We start from the raw sequence: 10,925 nt of genomic DNA on the forward strand, positions 1-10,925 counted from the left end.
TGTTTCCTCGTGTATTCAGCGCTGCTGATTCCTGTGGTTTCCAGACCACTTCAACTCTCCTGTGGTTTCCAGACCACTTCAACGCTCCTGTGTTTCATCGTGACTGTTAGCTGATTCCTATCCGCTGCCTCCGTGCACTACAGTCTTCAGATCACTTCAACTCTCCTGTGTTTCATCGTGACTGTTTAGCTGATTCCTATCCGCTGCCTCCGTGCACTACAGTCTTCAGCTCACCTCAACACTCCTGTGTTTCATCGTGACTGTTTAGCTGATTCCTATCCGCTGCCTCCGTGCACTACAGTCTTCAGACCACCTCAACACTCCTGTGTTTCATCGTGACTGTTTAGCTGATTCCTATCCGCTGCCTCCGTGCACTACAGTCTTCAGACCACCTCAACACTCCTGTGTTTCATCGTGACTGTTTAGCTGATTACTATCCGCTGCCTCCGTGCACTACAGTCTTCAGACCACTTCAACCCTCCTGTGTTTCATCGTGACTGTTTAGCTGATTCCTATCCGCTGCCTCCGTGCACTACAGTCTTCAGCTCACCTCAACTCTCCTGTGTGTCACGGGCACTAGGAGTCTTTACCCAGGGATCACCAGGTGGTAGGCTTACCAGAGCAATGTAGATGGTAATAGAGTACTCTGGTAGCAGGGTGATCACGGAACAGGCAATGGTAGATGATGAGATGCTCAGGAAAGTCTATGACTAGCAGCACTGGTAATATGGAGGTATTAATACACGAGGAACTGTATGGACAAGGACACGTGAAGGTAGTCAGTGGTCTGCGATAGCAAGTTGTACCACTGCTATAGTGAGGAGGAATGTCCAACAGCAACGAGGAGGTGATGAGAGTCAGCGGTCTGCGGAGAGCAAGTTGTACCGCTGTCTGAGTGAAGGAATGGAATCCAAGTGGAGGTATCCGGGTAGTCAGTGGTCTGCGATAGCAAGTTGTACCACTGCTATGTGAGAGGATACTGGAACAGGTGATACAGGAAACAGGGATCAGTGGTCTGCCTTCAGCAAGTTGTACCACTGAATATATATGTGAGGAGGTATACGGGGAGAGACTGCAACACAGGATGTACACGGACACCTTAAACACGATCCACAATAATATGCACAATATATATAAATGACTGAACAGGTCTGCAAATATAGAAAGTCTCTTGAAGTAATCCAGCACAAGATAACACAGTCAATGATGGCAATAGACTCAGCGGATAGCAGACTCCAGAGGAGAACCAACACAGTCCAGCAAGGTATGCAATACACCAGCACAGTCAATGAGAAGTATGCATACCGTGGTTCAGAAGTAGGCAGTCAGATAGGAGTGCAGCGATACCTGAGCGGCCGGAGGCCGGGAGGATGAGAAGTCCCTGGAGGAAGAGTCTAGTAGGTGCAGCGCACAGGTAAGTAGACCAACAGGGACACGAATCCACAGGAATCAGTAGAACGTGGAACTGGACTCATGGAGGACCCAGGAGAATGGAGATGATCTAGCAGAGGAGTAGCTGATGAGATACGAATCCAATGCTGACAGGAGGGTAGAGACCAGCAGGACACAGGAAGGCGTGGAGAGCGGATCAGCAGCGGGTGGACGATAGCGCTGACAGCAGCAGCAGGGCTCTGCGGACACACGGAGGTAACCAGTAGCAACCAACAGGTACCAATAGCGATGGAACACGGGAGAGCAGAGTAGACCAGGAGCTGTTGATCACGAAGAGAAGCAGATGGTAATAATAGCAGCAGTCTCGGGGAAACACGGGAGAGATGAGATGAGGCTGAGGTGCACAGGAGCAGCGGATAGGAATCAGCTAACAATCACGATGGTAAACACAGGCGAGTTGCAAGCTGGAGACTGTAGTGCACGGAGGCAGCGGATAGGCATCAGCTAACAGTCACGATGGTGAACACAGGCGAGTTGCAAGCTGGAGGCTGTAGTGCACGGAGGCAGCGGATAGGAATCAGCTAACAGTCACGATGATGAACACAGACGAGTTACAAGCTGGAGCCTGTAGTGCACGGAGGCAGCGGATAGGAATCAGCTCACAGACTTGATGATGAACAGGTGAGTGGATGTGGAGAGAAGGCTGTAGTGCACGGAGGCAGCGGGTAGGAATCAGCAAACAGTCACAATGGAATATGATAGCGTTGAAGTGGTATAGAAGACTGTAGTGCACGGAGGCAGCGGATAGGAATCAGCAAACAGTCACAATGGAATATGATAGCGTTGAAGTGGTATAGAAGACTGTAGTGCACGGAGGCAGCGGATAGGAATCAGCCAACAGTCACGATGATACAGTTGATGGTAGAAGTGGTATGGAAACCACAGTAGTAGAAGTGGTTTGGAAACCACAGAGGTAGAAGTGGTTTGGAAACCACAGGAATCAGCAGCGCTGAATACACGAGGAAACATAGGAACACCTTCAGAGACTCATGGGAAATGAGACTCCAAGATCAGGCAACGTGGTGTTGACCACAGGTGCTTAATATAGGGAGTGTTGCCTGATCTGCCAATTGAGTTAAAGGGACATACACTGAAGTATAGGAAAGGGCTGCGCATGCGCAGACCCTCAGGATGGAGGACGGCCACGGTTCCTAAATGTCCGGGAAGAGGCACTCACGGTCCGGTGAGTGACACTGTGTTTCATCGTGACTGTTTAGCTGATTCCTATCCGCTGTCTCCGTGCACTACAGTCTTCAGCTCACCTCAACTCTCCTGTGTTTCCTCGAGACTGCAACAGCTGATTCCTATCCGCTGCTCTCCGTGCTCAACAGTTCCAGCTCAGCTCTACTCTCCCGTGTTTCATCGTGACTATACCTGCTGATTTCTATCCGCTACCTCCGTGTACCTGCAGAGTCCTGCTGGCTGCTACTCCTCAGTTCTACTCGTGTCTGCAGCAGCTGATCCGCTCTCCGTGCTTCTCAGTGTTCCTGCTGGTGTCTACTCGCCAGTCTGCATCGGATCTACGCCTCACTGCTTTCATCTCGTCTAGACCATCGCTACTCTTCAGGGTTCTCCAGGAGTCCAGTTCTACATACCGCTTCACCCTCCCGGGACTTCGCATCCTGCCGGCCTCCAGCCGTTCAGGTATCTCTGCACTCCTGTCTGACAGCCTGCTCCTGAACCACGGTATGCATACTTCTCATTGACTGTGCTGGTGTATTGCATATCTTGCTGGACTGAGTTGTTCTCCTCTGGAGCTTACTATCCGCTGAGACTATTGCCATCATTGACTGTGTTATCTTTTGCCCGGATAGTTTCTGTGACTTTGTATTATTGCAGTGCTGTTCAGTCATTACTATATTGTGCATGTCATTGTGGATCAAGTTCAAGGTGCCCGTGTATCCTCTGTATTGCAGTCTCTCCCCGTGCTCCTCCTCACTTATATATTCAGTGGTACAACTTGCTAGAGGCAGACCACTGATCCCTGTTTCCTGTGTCACCTGTTCCAGTGTCCTCTCACATAGCATTGGTACAACTTGCTAACGCAGACCACTGACTCCCCGGATACCTTCACCTGGATTCCATTCCTTCACCCAGACAGCGGTACAACTTGCTAAACGCAGACCGCTGACTCTCATCACCTCCTCGTTGCTGCTGGACATTCCTCCTCACTATAGCAGTGGTACAACTTGCTACCGCAGACCACTGACTACCCTCACGTGTCCTTTGTCCATTCAGTTCCTCGTGTATTACTACATATATATTACCAGTGCTGCTAGTCATAGACTTTCACGAGCATCTCTATCATCTGCTGTCTCCTGTTCCGTGATCACCCCGCTACCAGAGTACCATATTACCACCTATACTGCTCTGGTAAGCTTATCACCTGGTGATCCCTGGGTAAAGACTCCTAGTGCCCGTGACAGTAAGATCAGGCCATGACAGACCCAGATACGGAACCTACAGCCAAAGAGATGCTGCAGCATCTGGTCACCCGTGTGGAGCAACAGGAAATTCGCCAACGGCATTTACTGCGGTGCTACCAGGCGTTAGCCTCCCAAAGAACATCTGTGCAAAATACCACAGCTCATGGTGAAGCTCCTGTGCTTTCCTCCGTTTCCCCAGTGCCATCCCAGGTGTCTACGGCTTCCACGCTTCACCTGCCTACTCCGTCAAAATACGATGGAGACCCCAAAACTTGTAGGGGTTTTCTCAACCAATGCTCAGTTCATTTTGAGCTCCAACCTCAAAATTTTTCTACCCATCGTTCCAGAGTGGCCTATCTTATCTCATTGTTTTCTGGACAAGCTCTGGCTTGGGCTTCCCCTCTGTGGGAGAGAAACGATCCTGTATTACAAGATAGTGCCAAATTCATTTCTATGTTCCGAAGTGTGTTCGATGAACCAGGTCGTGTGACCTCCGCTGCTTCCAGCATTCTTCGTTTACATCAGGGGTCTCGTACAGTAGGCCAGTACGTCATTCAATTTAGGATATTAGCCTCTGAACTTCAGTGGAACACTGAAGCATTAATTGCCGCCTTCTGGCAGGGGCTCTCCGATAAAATTAAAGATGCACTGACTACCCAAGAGCTTCCTACGTCATTAGAAGATTTGATTTCTCTTTGCCATCGTGTAGACATGAGGTTTCGTGAAAGGGAATCTGAGAAAACAACTTCAGTTAAAGCACCTCTTCGCTCAACCCCTCAATTTCGTCCAGCTTCATCTCCTGTGATACCCATGGAGATAGGTCGCTCCAAATTAACTTTAGAGGAGAGGGACCGAAGAGTAAAAAATAGACTTTGTATCTATTGTGCTGATTCCACGCATATGCTCAATTCATGTCCCAGGAAATGCCGGGCTCTAACCAATACTGGGGAGATAAGGTTAGGGTTCCTGGAGTCCGCTCCTTGTTCTACGAAATTAAAAGTCTGCGCTTTTGATGTTTCCGTTTCCTTTGCTACCAAATCCTTTAAGTCCCAAGCACTTATTGACTCTGGAGCTGCGGGAAACTTTATTTCTGAATCCCTCGTGAATCAATGGTCCCTACCAGTGATTACTTTAAAGACACCGATTACTGTGACTGCTATAGATGGATCACGTCTCATCAATGGTCTCATCACCCAGAGTACGTCTCCAGTAACGCTTCAGATTGGTGTGCTACACCATGAAGAGATTTCGTTTTTAATTCTTCCTGTAACTACAAGTCCGATTGTATTAGGCCTTCCATGGCTTCAACGTCACTCTCCCCAGATTGATTGGCACTCTTCTCAAGTTACGTCTTGGGGAGCTGAATGTCATCATCGTTGTCTCTCTCAAGTGGTTCCATTCAAAAGACAGCAGTCGTCTATTCCACCAGGTCCTCCTCCACAGGATCCTTCATCTACGGATCTGTGCGATAAGGTTCAGTCTGAACGCCTTCCTCCTCATCGGGCGTTCGTGACGTCCTCGGGTGTTGAAGATGGATCTCAGGAGTCATCTTCAAAAAGTCAAGTGCTGGTGGTTTACGGTCACCATCCGTCTTTTCCGGAATTTCCTGCCCTCCCTCCCACCCAAGTTCCTGCTGTAGAGACTGTTTGTCAGACCTTCAAAAATATTTGGTCTCAGGTCAAAACCTGTTTAAAGAAGACATCTGCCAAATATAAGTCTTTCGCAGATAAGAAGAGGCGGGCTATTCCACCACTGAAAATTGGAGATCGTGTCTGGTTATCTACCAAAAATATTCGTTTGAAGGTCCCATCTATGAAATTCGCTCCCCGTTTTATTGGTCCATATAGGATCATTCAAGTGATAAATCCAGTTTGTTTCAAACTTCTACTTCCTAAGAACCTTCGTATTTCCAACGCCTTCCATGTGTCCTTGCTCAAACCTCTCATCATCAACCGTTTCTCGGCTCCTCCTTCAGCACCTCAGCCAGTTCAAGTTCATCAGGAGGAAGACTTCGAGATTACTCATGTATTGGACGCAAAAATTTCGCGAGGAATTCTTCGTTTCCTCGTTCATTGGAAGGGCTTTGGTCCTGAGGAGCGTTCATGGACCAAAGCTGAAGATCTCTACGCTCCAGCTCTTCTTAAGAAGTTTTATGCCAAAAATCCGGACAAGCCCGGTTCCAGGTGTTCTGTGCCCACCTTTAAAAGGGGGGGTACTGTCACTCACCAGCCTGTGAGTGCTTCTTCCCGTGTATTTAGGAACCGTGGCCGTCCACCATCCTGAGGGTCTGCGCATGCGCAGCCCTTTCAAACCTTCAGTACCTGTCCCTTTAGTTAATTGGCTGATCAGGCAACACTCCCTATTTAAAGCACCTGAGTTCCATACCTCGTGGCCTGATCTTGGAGTCTCATTCCCCATGAGGCTCTGAAGGTGTTCCTGTGTTTCCTCGTGTATTCAGCGCTGCTGATTCCTGTGGTTTCCAGACCACTTCAACTCTCCTGTGGTTTCCAGACCACTTCAATGCTCCTGTGTTTCATCGTGACTGTTAGCTGATTCCTATCCGCTGCCTCCGTGCACTACAGTCTTCAGATCACTTCAACTCTCCTGTGTTTCATCGTGACTGTTTAGCTGATTCCTATCCACTGCTTCCGTGCACTACAGTCTTCAGCTCACCTCAACACTCCTGTGTTTCATCGTGACTGTTTAGCTGATTCCTATCCGCTGCCTCCGTGCACTACAGTCTTCAGACCACCTCAACACTCCTGTGTTTCATCGTGACTGTTTAGCTGATTCCTATCCGCTGCCTCCGTGCACTACAGTCTTCAGACCACCTCAACACTCCTGTGTTTCATCGTGACTGTTTAGCTGATTCCTATCCGCTGCCTCCGTGCACTACAGTCTTCAGACCACTTCAACCCTCCTGTGTTTCATCGTGACTGTTTAGCTGATTCCTATCCGCTGCCTCCGTGCACTACAGTCTTCAGCTCACCTCAACTCTCCTGTGTTTCATCGTGACTGTTTAGCTGATTCCTATCCGCTGTCTCCGTGTACTACAGTCTTCAGCTCACCTCAACTCTCCTGTGTTTCCTCGAGACTGCAACAGCTGATTCCTATCCGCTGCTCTCCGTGCTCAACAGTTCCAGCTCAGCTCTACTCTCCCGTGTTTCATCGTGACTACACCTGCTGATTTCTATCCGCTACCTCCGTGTACCTGCAGAGTCCTGCTGGCTGCTACTCCTCAGTTCTACTCGTGTCTGCAGCAGCTGATCCGCTCTCCGTGCTTCTCAGTGTTCCTGCTGGTGTCTACTCGCCAGTCTGCACCGGATCTACGCCTCACTGCTTTCATCTCGTCTAGACCATCGCTACTCTTCAGGGTTCTCCAGGAGTCCAGTTCTACATACTACTGCTTCCTGAGTATTTGTTTCCCTGCTGGTCTACCTACCTGTGCGCTGCACCTACTTGATTACCGCTTCACCCTCCCGGGACTTCGCATCCTGCCGGCCTCCAGCCGTTCAGGTATCTCTGCACTCCTGTCTGACAGCCTGCTCCTGAACCACGGTATGCATACTTCTCATTGACTGTGCTGGTGTATTGCATATCTTGCTGGACTGAGTTGTTCTCCTCTGGAGCTTACTATCCGCTGAGACTATTGCCATCATTGACTGTGTTATCTTTTGCCCGGATAGTTTCTGTGACTTTGTATTATTGCAGTGCTGTTCAGTCATTACTATATTGTGCATGTCATTGTGGATCAAGTTCAAGGTGCCCGTGTATCCTCTGTATTGCAGTCTCTCCCCGTGCTCCTCCTCACTTATATATTCAGTGGTACAACTTGCTAGAGGCAGACCACTGATCCCTGTTTCCTGTGTCACCTGTTCCAGTGTCCTCTCACATAGCATTGGTACAACTTGCTAACGCAGACCACTGACTCCCCGGATACCTTCACCTGGATTCCATTCCTTCACCCAGACAGCGGTACAACTTGCTAAACGCAGACCGCTGACTCTCATCACCTCCTCGTTTCTGTTGGACATTCCTCCTCACTATAGCAGTGGTACAACTTGCTACCGCAGACCACTGACTACCCTCACGTTTCTTTTGTCCATTCAGTTCCTCGTGTACTACTACATATATATTACCAGTGCTGTTAGTCATAGACTTTCACAAGCATCTCTATCATCTGCTGTCTCCTGTTCCGTGATCACCCCGCTACCAGAGTACCATATTACCATCTATCCTGCTCTGGTAAGCTTATCACCTGGTGATCCCTGGGTAAAGACTCCTAGTGCCCGTGACAAGCATTTTCATATATACCTCACCATTGGACCCTTAGTGCTAACAGAGAGCGATAGCAGACCGCCCTTAGCACCCTTTTTAAAGTGTACATGCATGTACAAAAATGCATAAATTTATGCCCAAATCTAAATGATGCCCTTAACCCCTAACAAAAATGTTAATGAAAGTAAAGTTTAATATTAATATATAAATTCCCCAGTTCGTAGCAATGTTTGCAGACACTTTTGTTAATTCTTTACCTGCTTACATATAACAGTTACTGGCAGAAAAATGTTGAATCTCAACACTACGGACATGTGTCTGTAACTGCTGAGGCAGCCGTCCAATCATCAGCTAGCGATACAAAAAGGTCAGAACAGAAATTCAAAATGATTCTGCGTCCAATGGCAGAGCCACCGTCCAAGAGATTGACAATGTGAGGGGGATCCAATCTCTCAAGAATATTATTATTATTATTATTATTATTATTAGCCTTTACCTCTATGGCACCACAAAACAAGTGCAAGAGATGGAGGATGAGAGAGGATGAGGTAACCAGACATGGTGACATGGTAAAGCGGATGGCTAGTAGGCTTTTAAGAATAGGTGGGTTTTCAGTGCCCGTTTGAAGTTGCACAGCAGGTTCATAACTAGGGCTGTGCGACGGGGGGGGACCGCCCAGGGCGCAATGCTGAAGGGGGGCGCAATTTAGGAATATTTTAGGTTAATTTGGTTAAAATTGAGGACTAGGGGGGCGGCATTTGTCTTTCTCGCCCAGGGCACTAGAATTCTAAGTTACGGCTCTGAATGCACAGACTAGGGGATAGTCTGATAGAACGAGGGAGATCGTTCCAGTGGACATGGGGCAGCCCTGGAGAATTCCCGGATTCAGGAGTGATATGTGGTGATCAGAGACAGGGGAGGAAGGGCGACGGTCATTGGCCAATCGTAGAGGATGGGAGGGAATGTATATGGAGAGGAGGTTGGATATGTAGGGAGCAGTGGATCGGGAGTGGGCCTTGTATGTGGGGGTGAGGAGTTTGAAGAGGATTCTGTAGGGAAAGGGGAGCCAGTGTAAGGCTAGGCAGAGAGGGGAGACAAATGTAAACCGGCGGGAGAGGAAGACAACTCTAGAAGCCGCATTGAGTATAGATTGAAGCAGAGTGACATGGAAGCAGGGGAGGCCAGTGAGGAGAAGGTAGCAGTAGTCAAGGCGGAAAATGATCAGTGAGTGGATAAGAGTTTTGGTAGCATCCTGGGAGAGGAAGGGCCGGATGCAAGCGATGTTGCATAGCTGGAAGCGTCAGGCTTTGGCAAGAGATTGGATGTGGGGAGCAAAGTAGAGGGAGGAGTCAAAAGTGACACCCAGGCAGCAGAGTTGGGGAACAGATCAGATAGTGATCTTGTGTACAGTGATAGAGAGGTCAGGAGGGGAGGAGAATCTGGATGGAGGGAAGACAATGAGTTAGGATTTGGCTATATTGATTTTGAGAAATCGTGAGGACATCTAAGAGGAGATGGCGAAGAGGCAACTGGATGCCCAAGAAAGAAGGGAAAGGGAAAGATGGGGAGATAATAGGTAGAGTAGAATGCCTTTCTCGCCCAGGGCACTAGAATTCTAAGTTACGGCTCTGAATGCACAGACTAGGGGATAGTCTGATAGAACGAGGGAGATCGTTCCAGTGGACATGGGGCAGCCCTGGGTGTTTCAGTGGAACAATCAGATTATATCTATAATGTTATATTTATTAGATACACACAAATAACAAAGCGGTAATAGCTATATCTGAAAATATCAATCTCTATAGAATTTAAATATTCTCCTCATGTTTATTTATAAAATACTACTAAACTACAGAAACACTTAAAAACTGCAGAAACTAAATTTGGGAAGCTCATAACAATCCAAATTAGCCGTAATGTAATTGTTAATAAAAGATAAAATGTAAAGCTACTTTGCTTTAGGGAAAAAGGATGTTTCCATTTGTACAGTGCCTCATTGGTTTCTCTAAAAAGGAACCAACAGCAGTCCCCCAAAATTGCAGGGCCCCAACGTCCTTGGTAGCTGTGCTTCATTGTCAGAATGTCTTGGGGAAAACATTCCCCCTGTTCACCACTTACATTACCCGGTTGTCAGGGAAAAAGTCTAGATGGGAATGTAAAAAGTGAATTTTAAGTGATGTTCTAGAACCCACATTCTTGTTGTTGTCCAATAGTTCATTCCTGATGGACACGTAGTTGGCCCCTATTCTGATTCCTAAGAATCTGCGCACAGCAGCCTTGAAGGAGGACCATGCAGCAGAATCAATTTCCATCAATTTAGCATTAAATACTTAATCTGTAAGCAGTTTGGCGGCCTACAAAGATGATTTCATTTAGCTTTGCTTTGCTTAACTTTGGAAACTGTTCCTTTGGATAATTGAAAGCCTGTCCTTCTTTATCCAGAGCTTTCACGAAATTATTCATTAGGCCCAATTTAAGTGAAGCGGAGGTAAAAGGATTTTATGCAGCTCAACCAATGGAATGTACTTGATGTTTCTCTCTTCAGCAACATCGGTTTCTCTCTCTGGCCACTTCTTTGTGATATTGTGATTTTTATCGACTCTGCTGCCCCATAAACACAGAAAACAGCAGTACTTTGTGAATCCACTTTGTAAACCTAACAGCAGTGCAGCTACCTGTAAGTTATAACAAGGATTCCATCCATGATCCTCATACTTGATTCCCTCCAACAACACAGCCATACTTTCATATGTTCATGTTCATGTCCAC

The sequence above is a fragment of the Mixophyes fleayi genome, chromosome 6 (assembly GCF_038048845.1).
Source record: "Mixophyes fleayi isolate aMixFle1 chromosome 6, aMixFle1.hap1, whole genome shotgun sequence".
NCBI lineage: Eukaryota > Metazoa > Chordata > Amphibia > Anura > Limnodynastidae > Mixophyes > Mixophyes fleayi.